Genomic DNA, 1,409 nt, shown 5'->3' with positions numbered 1-1,409 from the left:
TTGATGAGTAATTATATCGAATTATAGAAACGTATCCAAAATTTCTGATATGTCGAATATGTCTAAGAAAACTAAATATGTTTAGAACAATGCATTTAGAATAAATATGCTATAAAATTTATTCTTTGCACGATAATACATGAAATAATATTTAATAAACATAAATAGATATGTATATGTGTGTGTATATATATATATATATATATATATATATATATATATATATATATATATGTACATATGTATGTAAAATAATAATAATATATTAGTTATGAAATACAAAAAAAATTATCAATTATTGTACACACACATATACACGCACGTGTATGTATGTATATGTGTGTGTGTGTGTGTGTGTGCGCGCGCGCGCGCGCGCGCGTACGTGCGTGTGTGCATTGATTATATACATGTATTGTTTTAACATATATGTATATATGGGAAATGTAATTATGTGTGTGTGTGTGTGTGTGTACGCGCGCGCGCGCGCGCTGTGTGTTTAAATACAATAAAATATTCTTACAAAATATAATTTATTTTAAATAAATTTGATTATTTCTTTTTTTTTTATAGCAAAGAAAATAATAATATTCATATTCATAATGACCAATATAAGTACAAATATACATTAATTGTATTTATAGATTTATGATATCACACAAAATCTTTAGACATAACAAAAATAAAAACTGCTTTACTTTTTAATATCAAATAGCAATACAAAATGAAATCATCTTTATTAAATTTCTAACATTTAATGTTTAACAATCACAACCTATTTCTTGAATGTGAATATATTATATATAACTACATTCCTATAATTTAAAATATAGTAAATATTTTTAAAACTATACTTTTAAATTCGAAATAGTATTATGGCAGGATATATTTAATTTTTTTTTTTTTTTTTAGTAAGAGTTAATTACATTAATACACAAATTATTTACATTAATAAAAATATATGAGATTCATTTTAATAAATATATTATAATTACTTAAAATATAAATAATAAATAATAAATCATAAAAAGAAATAATTATATAAAGTATTGTAACTATTTAAGTATTTAATATCATGCTTAATTCTGCAATTAAAAATCAAAATCAATATTCTATTAATTTCTGTTCTGTTAAATTTTAATTTTCAAAAGAATAAATTTTGTAATTCACATGATTTAAAATTACATCTGAAAAGGCACATCATTATAACAATATTCAATAATATTTATCAAATTTATATCCTGACTATAACGAATAATACTTATAATAATATTATATTCTGATTAGTATAAATTTTGTGCATCACTTGTACTTTTAATTGTATAATATATATTAAATACAACATAAATATTATAAATAAACTTTGAAAACAAAAAAAAAATGTAAAATTTAAAAAAAAATGAAATATAATA

The sequence above is a fragment of the Apis mellifera genome, linkage group LG7 (assembly GCF_003254395.2).
Source record: "Apis mellifera strain DH4 linkage group LG7, Amel_HAv3.1, whole genome shotgun sequence".
NCBI classification, from domain to species: domain Eukaryota; kingdom Metazoa; phylum Arthropoda; class Insecta; order Hymenoptera; family Apidae; genus Apis; species Apis mellifera.
Note: the sequence above shows the minus strand (reverse complement) of the source record.